Genomic DNA, 21,175 nt, shown 5'->3' with positions numbered 1-21,175 from the left:
TCTGGATCCTCCTCTGGATCCTCCTCTGGATCTCCTCTGGATCCTCCTCTGGATCCGCCTCTGGATCCGCCTCTGGATCTCACCTGGATCTCACCCGGAGCGCTCCCCGCTCCCCCATCCCGCACCCGCCCCGCCCCTGGCCCCGCCCTGCCCGCCAGCCAATGGGAGCACGCTCCGTCTGCTCTGGCCCCGCCCCGCCTGTACCGACAGCCAATGGGTGCGAGCTACGGCTCCTCTGGCCCCGCCCCCGCAGCGCCCGCCAGCCAATGGGAGCCCCGAGCGCTCGGCGCAGGCGCTGGCGGAAGCGCTCGGCGCGGCTGCATCCGGGGCGGTGCGGGAGGAGCGGGGATGGAGCGGGGGCGGAGTGGGGGGATCGGTGTGGTGGTGTTGGGGCTGTGCGGCTCCGGCTGCGGGAATTATCGCCGGGATGGCCCGCAGAGAACGGGGAGGTTCCGGCGGTGCCTCCCCGGAGGCAGTAGCGCGCCTGCAGTAGGGATGAGCCTCCCCGGGCGGGTGGGAAGCGGGCAGCGCTGGAATAAATAAAGATAACGAGTGCTGTGAGGTTCGCACAGTAATGAGGTGTTGCCAGCGGAGGGCCCAGCTGCTCGGGAAGGGATTGCCCTGTTCTCCTTTTTGCCTTTTTATTTTTGCTTTCAACCTAACGTCACTTCTGGAAGCACTGGCACAGGTTGCCCAGAGAAGCTGTGGCTGCCCCATCCCTGGAAGTGTTCGAGGCCGAGTTGGACGGGGCTCGGAGCAACCTGGGCTAGTGGGGGGTGTCCCTGCCCATGGCAGGGGGTGGAATAAGATGGGCTCTAAGGTCCCTCCCAACCTAAAGCACTCAGTGATTCTGCCATCAGCGCTGTGGCTCACACCAGGGAAGATTCCCAAGCATGTATTCCCAGTGTGATCACACTGATTTTGGCACCCTGCTGTTCAACCAGGTTGAATTTTAACATCAGGACTGGCAGAGCTCTCCCTACACCTGCACCTTTAGACTTGCATTGATCCACAGTAAATCTTCCTGTTCTCCCCATCCGTGCCCATGGGTGAGGAGGGGGGTGACCCGGGCAGGAAGAGCAGGAACAAGAGGGAAAGTGATAAACCAGCCCTTTGCGTGGCAAAGGTGCAGCATTTAGAAATCAAAACTAACCCACTTTGCTTGCAGGAGAGGAAGGGGCACAAATAACCCAACACTTTGTCTCCTTATGGGCATTTATAGACTCATGGAATGGTTTGGATCAGGAAAGACCCCAAAGATATCTAATTCCAACCACCACCCCCACGGGAAAGGATGTTTAGCATCAGGGAGGGCTGGCTGTTGGTGTTCTGTAACAAAATAAACCCAGTTTCCCCTCGGCTCCCAGCCCGGGGCCATCCCACTAGGTGTCAGTGCACACCCGGATACCAGTGGCCCAAACGAAGAGCCACCAAGTAATTTAAACATATCGTTCATTTGCTGCAGCTGTAATTTGGGTTTCTGGGACCATTTATCATAAAACTGTCTGCTTGCTTATTCCATGCCTCAAGGCTGCTGGAGTATGTCTCGCTGTGTTCCTGGGAAAATCAAACTGCTGGAGCTGATTTCACTAAAAGCTGCCACAGCCCATTACTGGAATGCTTTTTGTTGAAGTTCATTTTCCAGACTTAAATTTGACAGTGTTCTAGAGCACTGCCTTTTGCCTTCTACTGGAGCACTAATTTCCCTATCCAAGTCAGTTTTTCAATTCTAAAATTGACTGAAGCCTTTTTGAAACACATGCAGGGTGTGAGTTGCAAGAAAGGCAGGACAAGGCAGAGCTGTGTCCCTCCTGGCATCAGAGGGAGAGCTGGGAAGGTGGGATTGCTCTGCCATCGAGGCCAGGGAGGAGAAGGACTCCAGGGGGGCTAATTGCACTAATTAAAAGACCAAAACAAGGAGTGAGCACGGGGTGGTGTAAGTGGGACTGAATCCAGGGATTGATGTGGAAAAGAGCAGTGGCTGGGAGAGTCAGCTGGGTCAAACTAAGCTGGTTGGGTAAAACTTGGAAAAGCTGCTTTTGGTGCAGTGCTCATCACCCTCCTCACCCTTTCTGAGAGCACTTTATTCATCCTGGGATGGGTTTGGAGGGCACATGGTGCTGTGTCCTCCCAGGCAACTCCTGACACAGGTGGATCACAAGCCGTGCTGGAACAAAGTGATTGTTGTGGCCACCACAAACCCCACCACAGAGGGGCTGAGAAAGCTCTGGAGAGCTGAGTGGGAGCAGCTCCCATTGCCAGAGGGGAGAACACCATGGTCAGGGTGTCAGACAGATGCTGCACAGCCCCTGAGTGTTGGAGAGACAGCAGCTTCCACATCGTGGTGTGGAAATCACCTGTGTGCCTGTTAATAAATAGAGCTGGTGGGATGGAAATTGTCTGGGGGAAAGGGTGGTTTTCAGTGTGGCTTATACCAGAGGATATTAATGTAGTGTGCACAGAATATCATACAAGTTACACAGGCTTTGCTGCAATAAATCAAAGGAGATGCAGGGGAGTGGTGCTTCCAAATGGACAGAGCACACAGTTGCTAGAATATTTAGGCCACAGCAGAGTTAAGTGCTTCTTCAGATGCCTCACTCCAGCTTGTCAGGCTCTCTGTCTTCATGAAAAGGCCACTGGCAAAATAATAGGAAGTTTGGGTTGGATGTGGGAGAGGCTGTAATTATAGGGGCGTTTAACATTTTGGTTTATGGCATCTTTAGGCTCAGGACATCTTTAGTACCTGCTATTACAGTAAGTGGTGCTGTTGCCCTGCTTGCAACTTTGATGCCCATTAAGATGGAAACTGTATGTAAATCAGGATTTCTCATAAATATTCATAATTCACGGTGGGATGTAGATGTTTGTTTAAACGGGAGGTTTATGACCACTGAAAACTGTTGCTAAGGTGGTTCTCTTGAAATAATTTTCCTTTGCAGCCGAACATCAATTCTTAATTTTAGTAGCACACGTAGCAGGATGGAAATGATGATTGATTTTTCTCCAAGTGCTGTGGGCTGCTTCAGTTGAGATTTCACTGTAAAGGACTAGACATTTCCAATTGCTTTTTATAAGTTCAGAATTGATTTTATTTGTTTAGCACCTGACTAACATAATAAAAGAGAAAAATACTGCTGGGTAGAAGGCATAGAAAAGTCATAAGCTGCCTGGTTTCTGACCTTTTTATAGGTGATGTGTTTTTAAGCCACGCAGCAATTTATAAATGCAAGAGCTGGACTCCCAGGTGGGACTGGTGAGGTGTCCCAGTGCTGCACAGCCCTGCTCTCCCAGGCAGGGAGAAGGAACAGAGCAGGTCCCACTGAGGCTGCACTCAGGGAGCAGAAACAACAGCAAGAGATGAGGAGGGGAGAGCTGCTGTGGCATCACTTCACCACACAGCTTTCCCAGCTTCAGCTGGTTCTCTTTAAACCTCTTTGTGATTTTTCTGTCACTAACTAAATTAATTAACTGACATAGTTACAACAGCTGTAGGAAGGCAACAACCAGAGTCTCCTCTTCCAAACAGGTTTCTTCCAACGAGGGCTGTGCACAAACCTTTGCACTGTGTTCACAAAGAATTGTGGCTCTGTGTAGAGTTTGAATATTTTATGCAAGTTTGGTTTGCTGTGCGATTTTGACAAGTGAGAAAACAAAACTAAAACCTAGTTACCATCCCTGTACCTTGGTTTTCACTGTGGGGATTTTTGGCACCCATGTTACATGACATTGTTCAGGTCCAAAACTGCTACACTTGTGTGAATGAGGTTTGCTGTTCTTTATCCAAGCTGGGATAAAGGATATCCCATGAGGATTGTGGCTTTGATATTTTTTTTACCAGGCAGATTTGGAGGTGTTCAGAGGAGTGGTGTCTGTAGAACACAGACAGGCAAACAGGCAACATTTTCCTGTGACATAAATCCCCACGGCCAAGGAGCAGGAGAGAGGTATGGGTCTGTCTGCTAGAGAGTCAGGGGTGTCTGCACAGGGGCTGACTTCTCCATTGTTTATTTTTCTTGGTGGGCTTGCAAAGAAAAAAAAGAAAAGGGACTAGAAGGGTTCTTCAGCTTTACACAGGGTGGGAAAGGGGTGAGAAGTTTGGTTAGTAGCTCCAGCTCAACCGGGATTTGGACTCCAAAGTTCAAAATACTTCTGTGTCTGGGAGAATCCCTCACCTTCCACATGCACATGGTGAATGAGAAGCAGTGAGAAAACCCTGCTGTGGCTCTCTGGAAATACCAAGAAGTGGCAGAGACATTTTATTCCCTAGTTTATGACCATATAAAACAAATTCACTGAAACTTGTCAGTGAAAAAGAATCTCCTGCTGTTGGGTAAAGGTCAGGACACAGGTGAGGTTGTTTCCCAAAGCAGGAGACAAGGACTGTGTGGCTCCACAATGGTAACTGCTGCCAAAGGGGTGTGGGTCTGGGGGGAAGTGGGTTTGGAGCTACTGGGGAGATTTCTTTGCTATTTGGGAAAAGGGAATTTTGTCCTGAGGTTTTGAGGAGGGACAGTGGAGGAAGGGGGACACCACCAACAGCCATTCTGGGACAGTCTGAGCTCTGGGACAGTCTGAGCTCAGGCACAGGAGCCTGAGTGGCAGAGGCTGACACTGTTCTTGAGTGTGGTGTGAACTACACAGAGATGCACCAGAGCACATCTGGAGTAGTCACTTCTCCAGCATTCACCTCCTTTTTGCCTTTTTATTTTTGCTTTCAACCTAAGATCACTTCCAGAAGCACTGGCACAGGTTGCCCAGAGAAGCTGTGGCTGCCCCATCCCTGGAAGTGTCCAAGAACAGGTTGGACGGGGCTTGGAGCAACCTGGGCTAGTGGGAGGTGTCCCTGCCCATGGCAGGAGGTGGAATGAAATGGGCTTTAATGTCCATTCCAACCCAAACCATTCTAGGGTTGTATGATTATCTCTGCTACACAAAGGGTGTTTTATATATGACAACATTAAGGCATCTGGGTGACAACTCTGATGGCTGCCTCTGTCCCCAGACTTCCTTTGTGACATTAAGCTTCTCCCTGGTAGTGCTGTTTCAACCTGCTTGGGGCAATAATCTGGCAAACCCCGAAAGACATTGTTCTCTGTGAAAATTACTTTGATATTTGACAATTGCCAATTTAGTGATGTAGAAATGACCATGAAAACAGCACAGTTGACCTCTGCAAACGGTCATCAATGGCAGTGAGTGTTGGTCCTTGGGAAGGGGATGGTTTGGAGTGGGAAGGCAGAGCAGAGGGAACCCCCAGCCCAGGTTTCAGTGACATCTCCCATGCAGTTGCCTGCTCAGCAGGGCTGGCTCACAGGAGCTCTGCACAGGAGCCAGAGCCAACCAAAGAGCTCTGGTGCCTTGTCCTGGCAGAGTTTGGGTGAGACCCATGTGCTGGCCACACCTCGCTCCTCCCTGCAAGAGGTGTAATGATCTGGGCAATGAAATCCAAACACAGCTCAGGCTCTGTGACCTTGCTGTCTGTCCTTCAGGGATCCATCACCTGGCTGTGAGAGAATTCCCAGCTGGGGTTTCTGGAATAAACACCTGGCTTTTTTATCCATGCTGTTGGCACTCTTGGCACTCGATGCCTTCAAAACTTACGTCCTCCGTTCTGCACTCCCACACTGAGTAACCCCCTCCTGATAAGGTCCTGGCCTCCCTTCCTGGGGATCTACATAATGGCATTTTCAGTGTCTCATCCATGTTTGATGAGGAGGATTCCAGCAGCAAGCTGATTTCCTTAAAAGCTCCACTCTGCAGGTGAGGAGGTGGCTCCTGACCCTGTCCTTCCTGACACTCATTCCCACAGAGCCATTTTCCCCTCCCTCAGCATGGAGAGATGTGGGGGGGACCTGCTTTCTCTCCTCTCCACATCCCACTTATGAGGCTCCTGCTGGGACTGTGATGGCCTGATGGTTATGGGTCTTGCAGTAGGACCCCCACCTTGACTCCAAGCTGAACAAGCACATTGAGGTCTCCCTCCACAGATTCACCCACCAAGCCATGCACACCCATTGTCCCTGCCCCAGACAGGGATGGGAGAGGGATATGGACAGGGTGGGTTTCCTTAGTGCTTCTGGTCCTGCTCACATTGCAGCTCTTGGCTTTTCTGTGCAGCCCCATAAGCTCAGGAGTTGCAATGTGCTTGTAAACAAGCAGAGATCCTTGGAGACACACAGATTCAAGGATTGGGCTTTTAAGGAAGAAAGCAACCCAGTGCCCAGAACTTGCTCAGAGATCTGCAGTAAGGCAGGGCTGTGGCTGTCTGCTCTCCTAGGCTTGGTGTGACACATCCTCCTTCCCAGCACCCTGTGGCATCTGGGTCCTTCTTCCACATCCATGGGCTGTCTCCTGAAGGACTCCTCTAAGATCTCAGCTATGCAGCAACCAGCAGGACCACAGGGACATTTTGATGTCCCCTTTTTCTTCCTGACAAAACTGTGGACAAGGACAGCTTTCTGTGGGGACAACCAACCCCAAAGTGGCCACTTCTGGGGCAACCTGGACAGAGATTCCAGACACAGAACAAGGTGCTGGCCAAGACATTGATGTTGAAACCTCCCTGGCAAACATTCGGTGGTTTGCAGAGAACTGAAAGAATGAAAACTTTCCTTTAGAAAAAAACTTTCAGTTTTCAGTTTTTAGTTTGGGATTATTGATAAAAATCAAGCATATTATCTCACTGGCAGTAACTTTTCAGAGCAGGATTTGGTGGCTAACCACCTGCTCCCTCTGTGGTCAACCAGAACTCTTTCGAAGGCAGTTTTGCACCCTTGAGTCCCTGGTCTGTGTCCCCAGAGAGCTCCTGCCCCTCTGGTCAGTGCTGTGAGACACAACCCCACCACTGGGACGGCATCACAGATGTCCATCTGTGTCCAGTGTGGCAAGGGAGGCCACGGCTTTCTGTTTGCTGCTGCTCTGGACCTCTTCAATGATGGGGCTTCCAGCTGGGTCCCCAGAAACCCACTTTGGGTTTCCAAAGCCTCACCTGTTTCATTCCTCAGCTTCTCATCTGTTCTGCTGCCCCTTTCTATCCAGAAAGAGCATGGAGCTTTTCCCTGGAGTCCCTATGGCAGCACTCAGGAAAACACCTTTCTGTCCAAACCAGGTTTAGAGCCCCATCCCAGTGCTCCCTGTGTCCCTCTGTGCTGGGCCTCTGGGAAAGCTCCTGGGACCATGGGAGCCCCTGGGAGGGCCACTGATTTTGCTGTACCCTTTAGGGAGGTGGTTGTGCCCCTCTGCTCAGCCCTGGGAGGCACAGCTGGGGGGCTGTGTCCAGCTCTGGGCTCCTCAGCACAGGACACACACGGAGCTCCTGGAGCGGGTCCAGCACAGGCTGCGGAGATGCCGAAGGGATGGAGCAGCTCTGGGAGCAGGAAAGGCTGAGGGAGCTGGGGCTGTTCAGCCTCCAGAGCAGACACTGAGAGGGAACCTCCCCAGGGTGTGTCAGGGGCTGCAGGGAGGGGGCAGAGGATGGACCAGGCTCTGCTTGGGGGGCCCAGCAATGGCACAGGAGGAACGGGCAGGAACTGATACCCAGGAAGCTCCACCTGGACATGAGGAAGAACCTCTTTGCTGAGCAGTGACTGAGCTCTGAACAGAGACCAGAGAGGGTGTGGAGTCTCCTCACTGGAGATATTCCAGAACCCTCTGGACACAATCCTGTGCCATGTGCTCTGGGGTGACCCTGCTGGAGCAGGGAGGAGGGACCAGATGACCCACTGTGGTCCCTTCCAACCTGACCCATCCTGGGATTCTGTGATGCTCTGGATTCCTCTTCTCCCAGTTCTCCTGCTGGCTGTGAGCAGAGGAGTGACCACTGTGCTGCAGAGAAGTCTGGCCACTGACAAAGCTGCCAACAGGGAAATTATTTTTGAAGAAATCCATGTGTCTTTTTTACTAAAAATTACTGTGAGTGGTCCAATAGCGTCTGTGTCATGAGAGGACAGTTTTCCTGGCAGTTCTCCTTCTCAAATGTCAGTGGCCTGGAGGGCTCCTTCCTCTTTTATTTGAAGATGATATTTATTTCTCCTCTGTTAATACTTAGAGCCTTCTAGAGAGCCTCAAAGGCAAGTGCTGGCTCTGCTTTCAGGTCAGACAAAATGCAGGTATTGAGGCATTTTTCATTGCCTGTGTCACACCTGCTTTTCCCTGTCAAGCATTTCAGTGCTGTGGCTTCTGCATTTCAAGTTTTCAGCTGTGGTTTCTCAAAAGTTGGCTGAGCACCAACAAGCAAATAACGACAACAAGGTACCACCCTGCCACAACAATGCACTGCAATTTTGGGACCAAGTCTGATAGGATTCCTGCCAATGAATCTGAGCTGAATTTTGCTCATTTTGAGACCTGGTTGTTGGGGCTTGTTTCCTGTCTTTTTCCCCCTTATTGTTTTTTTGTTGTGTAACAAAACTCTGTGAAGGTTAACAATAGAAATGGGGTAGGACTCTGCTGAACTTGGATGTTTAAAAGCATTTTAGAGAATATCTTCTTGTATCATTCACTCAAAACAGGAATGAACCAAGTAAAAAGTAGTTAAAATTCAGATGATTATGCTTATCTAGGTATTAATCTAACAAATCTTTGTGGGTAATACCTTATACCAACACATACTTTCTGAATTTGTGTACATGTATACAGGTAAAAGAGCTGTTTTCATAGCTGGAAGGGGAAAATATGACCTTTCTGAAATTGTGGAACTTCCCCCTGCTCTCTGAAAAAAAAAAAAAAAAAATCCAACAAAAAAACTCTGAGAGATTTCTTTTGCAGATCAGGGAGGGGTCTTTTATCAATGATCCCTGTGTTATGTTTGAGGGCTCAGCAGGACATAGTGATCAGGGTATGGGGTGCAAAATTATGAGGTTTTAAAGCCTGTGAGCTTCACCTGTTTGTCTTCTTGTTTCAGAGACTTAAAGGGTCCAAGATCTCAAATTTCCATCCTGCTACCCTCGGTGTTATAACATTTTTCTTGCTGACAGCTGAGATCTTTAACTGAACTGCAAGGCTTGGGCTGAGATAGAATCATAGAATCATGGAATATCCTGATTGGAAGGGAATCACCGGGATCATCCAGTCCAACTTCTGGCCCTGCACAGACACCCCAACAATCCCACCCTGTCCCTCAGAGCATTGTCCAAATCCTCCTGGAGCTCTGGCAGCCTTGGGGCCGTGCCCACTGCCCTGGGGAGCCTGGTCAGTGCCAACCACCCTCTGGGGGAAGAACCTTTTCCTGAGATCCACCCTGACCCTGCCCTGACACAGCTCCAGCCATTCCCTCAGGTCCTGTCACTGGGTTTAGGAAACAAAACTCCTGGGAGCTGCTGGTGCTTGGCCAAAGCAGTGGAAGTTCAGGGTATGTCAGTGCCTCCCCCAGGCACTGCCACACGTGGCACTTGGCTCGTGTGGAGATTTTGGCCAAGCTTGGCTGTGTCTGGGTTGGCCCCTGAGCACCACTGGCAGGAGTTCCCGTGCTGCCTGTGCTGCCTGGGCTGGGGCTTGCTGGGGTGCATGTGGAGCACCAGCTGAGCGCTGCAGCAGCCCACCCTTTGTAGGTTTGCTGTGTCCCATGGACTGACCACCTCTCTGGGGCTGAAGTGGTGACTTTTTGGGCTCTGCTGGTGTCACCTGCCCCGCCCTGTGGCTCTCCAGCCGCTCTTCCAGCAGCAGTGCTGCGGGTGCTGTGGAGCTGAAGTGGCCAGCTCATCTCACAACTGCTGTCATCACCCTGCTGCTGGAAACGATAGAGATCAGAGGAGCCTGTGCTCCGGGTGAGAGGCGGGTGAGGAGCAGCCGCTCCGCTCTGCAGCGCCGGCTGAGCACAAACACGGTCCCGCTGGGGCTGCGGTGGAAACGGGGCTTTCTGACATTTCTCATGAGAAGAAAGGCTTGTCCCTTCCAGCCCTCAGCTGGTATAGCCAGGCTAGCTCTTGCCTTCTCATGTCTCCTGCCTCCAGACCCACCTGGGAGCAGGCGCTCCTCATGTGGTCCTTCCACACATCCACTGGGAGACCCACTGCCATCCAGCCCATGCTGTGGTGAAAGTCTCCCAGTCTCTCCACTCACTGTTCCCATTTGAATAACTAGAGAGGGTGAATGCTCATTTACTGGTTCCTGCCTGCATTTTTCCCCACCTCAGGGGCAGGAATAACCTGCAGCCACGGGAACACTGTACCCACATTGCTGGTGAAGGCTGGCTGGTGCAGGCCCTGTGGAAAGGCCTTTCTCCATAGGAAGGGACATGCAGTCCCTCTGCCTGAGTAATCTGGAGACTGTTAACCAACCCAGCCAGGTGTGCAGGTGGAAAACCCCTACTACGCACTGAGGACGATGGCTTCTCAAAAGCCCATAAGGATTTTGCCCTTCCAGTCCTTGTCTTAGAATCACAGAATGGTTTGGGTTGGAAGGGACCTTAAAGATCATCTCATTCCACCCCCCCTGCCATGGGCAGGGACACTTTCCACTAGCCCAGGTTGCTCCAAGCCCTGTCCAACCTGGCCTTGGACACTTCCAGGGATCCAGGGGCAGCCACAGCTTCTCTGGGCAACCTGTGCCAGGGCCTCCCTACCCTCACAGGGAAGAATTCTTCCTTATATCCCGTCTAACCCTGCCCTCTGGCACTTTGAAGCCATCACCCCTTGTCATATCCAGCAACCAGCACAGCAAGACGTTTTCCTTCACTGCCATGGCCTGACACTGGGAAATGCAGTCATACATCAAAGACAGAAAACATGAAATTAAAAATGGGTTTTAAAAAAGGCTCCTGAGGGAAAAACCACCTTTCAAATCTTGTATAACCTCTCTTGTCCAGGGTGACAGTAACATGTGAGCTGTGGATCCTTTGTCCATCAGTTTTAAGGCATAGGAGATAAAGATGCATTACAAAATCATCATGAACTGGTGGCCCTTTCTTTGGGGAGGTTTAGGGAGGCTTTGAAGCCTGGGAAGGGATGGCTATTTTGCTATGGGCATGTTTTGCTTTTCCCTTTGCACATGTGCCCCAGAGGCTGTGCCACAAACCTTTGGAGAAATCTCATCTAGCAAACACTCCATATGGGGGTCAGGGATTATTTTGCATCTCCCATCTACAGCAGCCAAGGCTGGGAGGTTGAGTTCTCCTGGGTATTCCACAGCCTTTGCCAAGTACTGAGCAGGAGAACTGAGCTGCAGCAAAGAAGGACTAGGAAGGGGTCTAAGACAAAGATCCCAAAACACTTCCCATCCCTGGAAGTGTTCAAGGCCAGGTTGGACAGGGCTTAGAGCAACCTGGTCTGGTGGAAGGTGACCCTGCCCATGGCAGAGGGGTTGGAATGAGATGATCTGGAAGGTCCTTTCCAACCCAAACCATACCATGATTGTTGTGAGGAGCTGGAGCTGGGAAGCTGAGAAATCCCTGGCTAAGGGAGCTGTGGTTGGGATGGGAGCAGTGCTGGCATGGTTTGGTGAGAAGGGCAGCTTCTTTGGCAGAGATCTGTGAAATCTCCATCCTTCCTAATAATTCATGTGTGTGCGATCATGATGACAAAGGAAATAATTACTTCATTGTGTTTTCTTCTTAAGAAACTCATCCCCTCACACCCCAGGGCCTGTGAGGAGCAGTGAGGGTTTGCAGGTCCAGAGCATGGGAGGGATTTCAGGCTGCCAGAACTCATCTGTGCCAGGGGTGAGTGCAGGAGACCTGCAGCAGCCAGGGCTGGAGTCCTGTGGGTTCAACAAGGTCATTCAGAAGTCACCATAGGGCAAAAAACCTAGGGGCCAAACTCTATAAGATGCTAAAGCACCTCTTTGTTATGTAGCTAATCCCAAATCACCCTCAAGTGAGCCAGCTGCCTGTTTGAGCACCCAAACTCAGCAGGTTCTGGCCATGAACACCATTGCTAAACCTTTAGTGGGACAGCAGCTTCAGAGAGCTTTTGGATCCTTTGACCATCATTTTTAAGGCATAGGAGAAAAAGATGCATTACAAAATCATCATGAGCCAGTGGGCCTTTCTTTGGGGAGGCTTGGGGAGGCTTTGGAGCCTGGAAGGGATGGCTATTTTGCTATCCAAAGTGTATCCCCATTTTGGGGATGTTTTGCAGTGCCTGGCCACTCTATAAGCAATGACTTTATTTCCTACATGTCTATCTCAGCCTACCATTAGAATTTAAAATCATTCCTTGCTGACGGGTGTTAAACACATCTTTGAAAAAACCTGTCCTGGTGGTGGGCTTTGTTTTGCATTTCTTTGTGACAAAAGTGATTAAACTGCTAAATCACAGCTGCTTTTCTCATAAAAAAGACAAAGCATCTTTCAATCCCTACATCATTTCAAGAGTTGCAGAAAGCTCTAGGTAAATGGGAGTGATTTGATCTATCTTGGCTTTATCACTGTATCTCCTACACCCACAGGCTCCTGAGCAGGGTGTATTTGCTGTCTCATGGCCCAAAAGCTTCCCGTGTTACTCATAACTTAAACACCGAGGGAGAGATAAGGGATTGGGTTTGGTTTGTTTCCTTTCAGAAGAAATGAACATTAATAAATATCTCATTACCAGAAAGTGTCATAGTGAAAGTACAGCGCTTTCTCCTGTTCCACAGTTGGCTCTTTTAATTTTCACCGTGGTTAAAGAGCAACACGAAAACCCTGAAAAATGACCCTGGTCACACTCAGCTGAGTTTTCAATAACTGCTGGATCAGATAGGGCTGGGCACCTATCAGGGGAGATGATCAGATATGGGGCAGCAAGTGCTGCAGGCTTTGCTCTGCACAAATTATTCCCCACTAATGTCCACTGAAAGGTGAAAATCTGCTGTTGCAGCACCCGTGATCTCCAGTACTTTAGAGAGCTGAGCCTTCAGGCCCTAAGGCTGGTTGAGGAGCCCTGGTCCTGCTGTGAAACACTTCCCAGAATCCTTCCTGTCACAACCGTTCCTTCAGCTTGTCTTGCTCCACAGAGAGCCCCTGGAGAGGGTCTCCACCAACCTCATTTCAAGGAGAGATGGATGCTGATCCCCCAAAAATACAGGCTGGCCACAGAGGTGGTCAAAGGCACTTGTGGTCACTGTCAATCTAATCTCTGGCCATCAGGTTCATGGTTGTCTCTCAGGTGGGAGTGAAGATGCTTCTGCTGTGAAGGGCTGCTGGGCAGAGCACCAAGGGCTGCCCAGAAATCATGGAATCACAGAATATCCTGAGTTGGAAAGGACCCACAAAGATCATCAAGCCCAACTCGATGAATGTCCAACTCCAAGTGAAACTGTGGGAGGCAGAAAGAGAGGAGAACATCACACTGGGGTGAGAGGGAACAGTGGGAAAGGAGCACTGGAATGAGAAGGAACAGTGGGAAAGGAACACTGAGCCAGGGCTGGGATATCCCCAGGTAGGGGATGGACGAAACCCCCTGAAAGGAAACTGTCTTCTGTCCTGGCTTCGGCCACGCTTGCGATGTGAGTCTCTCTGCATCCATTCCCTGGAGAGGAGGATGGAGAATGGAAGTCATTGCCAAAATCACCCCACAGAGCCTCAAAAAATCACTTAAGCCAAAGAGACAACACACTCTATCCTGAATAACCCCCAAAAAATCCACTGCTGATTGGAAAAACCCAGTGATAGAGGGATGCCATAGAGCATGTACATCTGAGTACAGTTCCACAATCAGGGAAAATCCCAAAATCCCAAATCCCACAAGCAGCTCCTTGCTGGGCACTGGTGACAAGGGTGATTAGATGCTTGGCTTTGGATGGCAAATGCTTTTGGGCAAATTGTGTCCTCCAGCACCATGAGAACAGGAGAAGTTAATATATAACACACAGCCAGGAGTGGGCAGTGGAGAGGGAAGCTTGAAAAATGGGTGAGTGAGCAAAAAAAGATCAGAAATCCAAAAAGGATCCACCTCCTGAAACTGCTGAAGGGGAAGATCTCATGAGTTTTAGGCCAATCTCTGGCCACATGACTCCAGATTTTAGAACATGTGGGGTTGGCAATACTGTGGATTATTTGTTCCAAATGATTTACAAGACCCTTCAAAGGGAAATAAATTTCTCAGGACAATGCCTCCAGGGAAAATAATATGTGTTTGGATGGGTGATTCATCATTCTGCATTAAGCCCATAAGCTCAGCTGACATCGAAGTATACCTGATAATCTCTTATCTAAATAATTTCCATTCGAAATCCACCATCTGTGCAGCTGATGTGAGGATAAACTGTTGGGCCAGAACTTCTGTCGGGGAAACTGGTTTTGTAGAAGCACAGTCAGCTGCTGAGTCCTCCCCAGAAGACCCCACAACATGTTGAGTTCTGTGGAAGGCACCGATGGTGCCAGGCAGATCCAGGGAGGTGGTGGAGGGCAGGGATGGAGGCCTGGTGTCCTGGGTGTGCTTTTTCTTTTTTTAAAATATAGGTCCCTTTAAAGCTTCTGAGGATTTCCCGACTGGTTGTGTCTTGGCTTCTGATCAGTACCAGAGGAAGGGTAAGAGCAGGGCCCTCATTCATCTTGGCCAACTTGGAGTTTTCCCCATGTTCCAAGGGATAGTAATTGTCCTTATCCTGAGACATTTCACCAGAATTCTTCAAATCTCTTCTTTGCTGCTACCAGTTTGGATCATCTTCATTAGCCATCCTAGGGTGAGGTCAGGCCCACATGCTGGGCTTCCAAATCATCTTCCACTCGTGATGCTGAAAACATCAAACCAACCCCACCTCTCAGTATCTGCCCCAAACTCCCGTTTTTTTGCCTTCCTCTCAACATTCTCTTTTTTCTGCTGTTGCAGACACAGGAGTCTCTCCATCACGAGACTCTGGGGCTGTTTTTTGGGAGGGATGCTGACCATGTGTAGGTCATCACGTGTGTTGGGGCACGACCACTCCATATGATGGGGTTAGAGCTTGGAATGGCTGTTGTGGGATTGAACGTGGATCCTTCAGGGGTCCTGCAGCACCCTCCCATCACGTGTCTTTGCAAAACCAGGGACACACGTGGGGAATGTGGAAGGTGCCTCTTTTCCTGCAGCCAACGTGCTGCTGGCACTTGCTTTGCCAGGGTGACGAGATGCTCTTGCTACCAAACTCTAGAAATTAGTCACTAATTATAGCAGCCTCCCACAGCATCCCCAGTACTGGAGTATGTGAGAAGGTCGTGAACCCCGTGATTCACCTTTGAATCCGTGTGTAACTCCGGTAAAACAACAGGAAATACGGGCACAACGAGACGTCACCCATCGCTGATCCTGCCGATAGCGCGCACCATGCTCCTTCCTTTGCCATGGAAACAGCTTTGGATGCGACCCAGAAGGGTGAATGCTCTGCAGCTGCCTCTCTCCTGAATCCAGGCAGCAGGTTTGCCTCCTCTCCGGGCTTGCAGGGGTAGCTGAGCTCACAGGAGCTCCTCTGGCCCTGAGCAGAGAGGACATCTGCAGAAAACATCCCTCCAGCCCCAGTGACACCCCCAGAGCCATGGTCACCCCAGAGAGCAGCAGCTGGGCTCTGCATGCTGGCCAATGCATGGTGTTCATCCCTCTACCTCCCATTCCAGGGCCCCATCCCACCCTGGCCCAGCTCCAGGATGGGAGAGGTGGGAGCAGCTCCCGCAGGGCCAGCGGCCGGGTCCCTTCCCAGCAGAGCTTTGCTGCTGCTGACACAGTTTCTGTGCAGCATCAGGGCAGGGCTGCCAGTAAACAGCACCACCAGAGCCTCTCAGATGTGGTTATTTTGTTTTTCTCCCATTTCTCCACAAGGGAAAGCTGTGAGCAGAGCTCACCACCAGGTTTGGGGTGTCAGGAGAAAGGTGCTCACAGCCCAGGGTGCACGTCCAAGGGTCTGCACGGCCTGGTAGCCAGCAGGGTTGGGTATTCCTCTTCCACCCAGCATCTGGACCACAGGTGGTGGGCATAGAAATCAAGTCTGGCCACATTTTAATCAGGTTCCTCTGCCCATAACCTCTATGCCACCTTGTAAGCCCCCTCGCTTTCACCCATGAAGTTGCTCAGCTCCCTGACTCTGCTCCAGCCCTACTGTGAGCCCCTCATGCTCTCCCAGTTTGTTCCCATCTCCTCCTCACCATCCTCCTGGCACTCCACAAGCTGCTGCCCCCCTTATTTTTCCCTCTGTGACTCCTCAAACCCCCTCTCAGTTCCCCCCATCCTCCCTGCCCCTCGCTCAGCCCCCGTGGCTGCAGGAGCATCTCTCCGTTAACAATCTCTCTGTTGCAGTTCAGCAAACCCGGGGCCTTTTGGAAAGGCTGGAGGGATCTGTGAATTTGCTTTGAACATAGCAACGTGTTTTGGCTAAAGGGAACAGGAGAACATTTTGAAAATGTCAAAATATTTTGTTTAGGCATTTTTTGAACAAAATGTTTCACTTGGTAGTTGACGGAAAAGAAAAAAAAAAAAGACGAAGAAAAGAATAAGGAAAAAAATCAGTCCAAGATCTCCAAAGCAAAACCTTCCCACTTCTGTTTTGAAATGGCACCTGTCTGGGAGAATTAGGACTACAAAGGCACAAAAGCTGTTTTCAATGGTAAATAATGTCCAGGCACCCAAGGGAGTTTCTTCAGTGGAAGTCAAAATGCTTCAGAGGGAGTCAAAACATTTTTTTATTTTATTTTTTGTCCTATTTCACTTGGGTGCGAAAAAAACCAACCTGTCCTTGCTGGGCCTGGATCAAGGGCTGCTGTTTGTTTTAATGTTGGCTGCTAAGTAGAAATATTTATGACAACACATGTGACTTGATAGGGAGCTCAGGTCTACTTCTTGTGTTGGAGAGGGAATTAATGCTGGGATCAGTCCCTCTGTGGTGACCCTCTCTCTCTGTTCCTCTCCTTTGGCTTCTCAGCCTGTAGGATAAAGGAGCCAGAGAAAAATCTCTGTTCTCCATGTCTGTTTGCTGTGCCCTGGAGATCCTGGAGCTGTTTCCCAAGCGTGGTTTCAATTCCTTTGTGTTTTTCAGAGCCTTTCTTATTTCATAGAACCATAGAGTGGTTTGGGTTGAAAGGGACCTCATCTAGTCCAACCCCTCTGCAGGGGCACCTTCCTCCTGGTCTAGTGACCAGGTTGCTCAGAGCCCCATCCAACCTGGCCTTGAAAGTTCTCAGGGATGGGTCATCCACAGCTTCTCTGGGCAACCAGACACATTTCCTGATGGATCTGTTTGTCTGGCCCTTGTCCTCCTGTCCTCTCCTCTCCACTGGTGGGAGAGAAGCCCAGGGCCATGGTCCATCTCCTCCCACCCAGTTTGAGCTGCACTGAGCCCCCGCTGAAAAGCCTTCAGCTGACACACATCCCAATTCCTGCCTGGTTTGCCATTCCAGCTGCCTGTCTCTCTGCCATCTGCCTGTGAGTCTCCCCCACAGCTTTTACAGCTGAAGACTAATCTCAAGTAAACTTGCCCAAAGACTTGAAGGTGGGAATTTCCTACAAGCACAGTGACAGCTGGGGATGGGGCTGTGGGGACCAAGTGGGAATGGGTGATCTCATGGCCTCCTGGTGGCACCTCCAAAGCTCTGTGTGAGCTGTCAGATAAAACGTACAGATGGAACAAAACTATTCAAATTATTCAAATACGAACATTTTTTTGTTAAACAAACTTATGAGGAGCAGCTGAGGGAGCTGGGGGGGCTCAACCTGGAGAAAAGGAGGCTCATGGAGGACCTTCTCACTCTCTGCAACTCTCTGACAGGAGGGGACAGAAAGATCTGTGGATGTGGCACTTGGGAACATGGTTTAGTGGTGGCCTTGGCAGTGCTGGGTTAATGGTTGGACTCGATGATCTTAGAGGCCTTTTCCAACCTAAATTATTCCATAAGTCCACGACAATCCAACCCTTCCAGTAAATCCCATGGCCTTCCTTCCACAGCACCCTGGTGGTGTGGTTGGAAGGAGACCTTTGTGTTGAGGTCTGGGTTTTGCTGGAGCATATTTCCACTGTTAGAATTACAAACACTTTGATCAACATTTACTAGTCACCAGATTACAGAGACCCAAAGATTTTTACCTGCTGTCTCTTGTGGGCTTTTAGGGGTTTTGAAGCAGTTTCACTGCAAAAAAACCCAACCCATCCTATGTATGCCAGCTTGCCCTGGGACCTCAGAGATGTGACTGTTGTTTTGAGGGTGGATCCCCAGGTAGGCAGCCCCATCTTTCCCATCTCTCTCTACACTTGGTGCTTTGAATTCTTGAATTTTCAGGATTGTCCAGCAAGTCTTCATAATACCCAGTTTTTTTCTTAAAGCTGAAGCTCCTGGAGCTCCAGTTGTACAAACATTTCGTATACAGTTGGAAAAAAAATACTCTCCTCTCCTCTCCTCTCCTCTCCTCTCCTCTCCTCTCCTCCCCTCTCCTCTCCTCTCCTCTCCTCTCCTCTCCTCTCCTCTCCTCTCCTCTCCTCTCCTCTCCTCTCCTCTCCTCCCCTCCCCTCCCCTCCCCTCCCCTCTCCTTCCCTCTCCTTTCTGTTATCCTGAAGTCAGTAAATACCCTTTATCCCACTGTCTAGCAGACCAAATGGCTGTTTGATTAGCTCCTAAAATTGTGATTCCTTAGTTCATGAGTGGCTTACTTTCTCCCTGTGGGAGCCCCTATGTAAAGCTGCCTGTGGTTCACATGGCATAAATGTCCTTATGCCTGGAGCAGCCTGGCAGAGGGAGAGAGTAGGGAGATGTGAGGACCAGTGGGGTTTTGGGGCTGTCTGTGACCATTTCCTCACTCTCTCCAGGATGATGGGGCCAGTGTTTCTGCCCTGATGCTGCAGAGCTGCCCAGCAGCTCCAGGTGGGCTCTTCCAGGAGACCTGTCCCAGCTGGAGATTTCCCAGTGCAGTAACTGGGGCTGCTCAGAGGGGTGCTGAAGGTGGCAGCTGCCCAAGTGAGAGAGAAAGGGTGGCAAAAAGCATATTTGAAAGTGTGGCCACATTTTTTATTTGCCAGCATCAGGAAAGGAGGAGGAATGAAGGATCCAGTCCCCTTGGGTGATCCCCCTGGGCTGAGAGGGAGGGAAGAAGCTGGTGAAGGAGCTCAGCAGAGCAGAGGGCAGTGCTGGGGGGCTCTGCCCTTGTCCTGCCTCTCCAAGAGGCCCTGGGTCCTGGCCCTGGGGATGAAATCCCCTGAAGGATCATCTCCATACAAATACAGTTGATATCAGTGCTGGATCCATGGGCAGAGGGAGGCTGGACTAGAAGACCTTCAGCAGTTCCTTCCTACCCAAATTATCCTTCCAGTCCATGAACTGGGGCTCTCTCAGCTGCTGGGCAATCAGGCTCCCAAAGACTCTATTTCAGGAGTTTCTTCCCAGTGAGCCTGGCTTTTGGGATCTGCCAGGTCACAGCACTGCTCCTGTCACAGTCAGACACCTCTGATGGGCCAAGTGGCCCCACATGTTCTCTGTGCCCAACCCAACTTTCCTCTGTCCCAAATTTTCAGAGGAGAGATGTTTTTCACTTCGAAATCCCAAGCCAAATTTTTTTTTGTTAATCTTCTTTCTGGATTCCAGCCCATTTGTACCCAGTAGGAGCCACCAGTGAACATGTGGGGGCTGTGGATTCCCCAAAGCATCACCAAGCCCCGGAGCTCTGCTGGTTTTTTAACTCCACGGCTCAACTTCACAGGGAGCTGGTTTGGTTCTGCCAGAAAGGGGTAACGTGGAAACTCATGGAGTTCAAGGGATGAGGGAGAAATCATGTGGAGCACTGACATACATAGAATAACAGGTCATATATATGTGTGTATATAAGTACATGAGAAAAACAGACATATATATGTGTGTATATATAAATACATGAACAAATGGACATATATATGAATATATATAAACATTACCCATATAATTTGTGCTGTCACCCATTCCTGTGACAGCCACAGTTAGTATCACACAGAACTCGTCTGTGCCCACTAGAGGCCAGTATGCACCTTGAATTAAGATGTCAATGCACTAATTAATCACCTCCTGTTGGGATGACAGCGTTAAGTGTGGGATGAGGTCCTGTTGCACAGGGAACGGTGGCCAGGTCAAGGCAGGCAGATGCACCCCGAGGGGTGGGTAAACCCTTTCATCTGGAACTGGGGCTGGAAATTGGAAAATCCTGCTGCACTGTGCTGGCTCCAGCGTGGTCCTGCCCGGGACCTGCTGCCTTGCCCAGGGTGGAACACAGACACAGATCCTCTTCCCTAGCCCTGCACAGCCGGGCAGACACACCCACCGGGACCCAGCCCTGTCCTTGACGCTCCTTGGGGACCACCGGGACACCGTGGTGGCAGAGCAGGTCCCACAGCTTCCCCTCTCTGTGCCGCTGCCACCCGGACACCGGGCTGGTGCAGCAGCCGAGCTCCAGCTCAGAGATGGGCAAACAACCCCTTCCCTGACTGAGCTACAAACAGTGAGTTCTGGATGGCCCTGAGAAGTAAAATCAATTCCTGAGGACAAATGGAAGGCCACTGCAAGGCTTCATTTCACTGAAGTTTTCACCTCCTCGTGGGCAGCAGCTGCAGCAAATTGAGATTCCTTTTTCCACATGGGATGGTCTCAACACCGTAACAGCAGAATCTTTGTTTACTGCACGTCAAAAAGAAACAGGCAGCTTTTAAAATCTGTTCTGAAATGGCTACATTTTAGCCTGAATTATTTTCCAGCCCCAGATCCATCTGTGGATGTCTCTTTAGCCATGGGGAGATGAAGGGAGAGATGAGGGAGAGCCAGGGAGGGTGGCAGTGGGATAAATGGGGCTGAAGGACAGTGATGGGGGCGTGCTTTGCTGTGTGAGCTCCTCGATAATGCAGCTGTATTTTGGGAACTCCTTGTTGGCAGTTGATTTTTTTAAAACCTTGTTTATTGCTTGGCTGCCTTTGTCTTTGGGAGATGGAAAATGAGACCAGAGTGTTGCTCCTGTAGGTAACAGCTTCTGTCTTTGGTGAGCCTGAGGGAAACAGGGATGTTCAAGAGTACAACTTCGTGTTCTGTTAGAAGCCCAAACCCAAATACTTAATGCTAAGTAGTTTTTAATTTTTTTTTTCCGAATGGAGCAGAAATAAAGACAAGAAACGAAAGCAAGGTGATATTTTCCCCCCCAGAATCCTTCCAAAATCTATTCTTTCTGCCTCTAGGTATGTATTTGCACTCTCATTCACAACCTGGATGAGCTGAGATTTACTTCAACATGACGTAACCCAGGTTAAGGACCCAGGAATTACCCCAAGGGTTGAGAAAGAGGGTCAT

Source organism: Corapipo altera, unplaced genomic scaffold, assembly GCF_003945725.1.
Source record: "Corapipo altera isolate COAL_440 unplaced genomic scaffold, ASM394572v1 64, whole genome shotgun sequence".
Lineage (NCBI taxonomy): Eukaryota > Metazoa > Chordata > Aves > Passeriformes > Pipridae > Corapipo > Corapipo altera.
This window is presented reverse-complemented; position numbering follows the sequence as displayed.